Here is a 543-nt window from a genome sequence, read left to right on the forward strand (position 1 = left end):
GCTTCTCCTGTGGCGAACTCCTCCTCATGCAGCGTCGAGCTCCTGTGGCGAACTCCTCCTCATGCAGCGTCGAGCTTCTCCTGCGGCGAACTCCTCCTCATGCAGAGTCGAGCTCCTGCGGCGAACTCCTCCTCATGCAGCGTCGAGCTTCTCCTGTGGCGAACTCCTCCTCATGCAGCGTCGAGCTCCTGCGGCGAACTCCTCCTCATGCAGCGTCGAGCTGAGTTCGCCGCAGCCTCCTCATGCAGCGTCGAGCNGTCTCTCACTGTCTTTTGTCCTATCCTTTACCTAGTGCGTAGTATGTGCGTGTGTGTGTCTTACCTTCTCAGCTTCTGAGCAATATTCGTCAATCATGGTCTTAATTTGCACGGCCTGAAAACGGAAACACGATTCGCATAAATCGCGGGCATATATCAACGTGACTCATCACTATTACATCGCGTTACAGCGTTACACAACATACTATGCGCGTTAAAACAAAAAACTTAGTATTATAAATAAGTAAAATTAATTAATCAATCAATCAATCAATCAATCAATCAA

The sequence above is a fragment of the Priapulus caudatus genome, unplaced genomic scaffold (genome assembly GCF_000485595.1).
Source record: "Priapulus caudatus unplaced genomic scaffold, Priapulus_caudatus-5.0.1 Scaffold4113, whole genome shotgun sequence".
Taxonomy (NCBI): domain Eukaryota; kingdom Metazoa; phylum Priapulida; class Priapulimorpha; order Priapulimorphida; family Priapulidae; genus Priapulus; species Priapulus caudatus.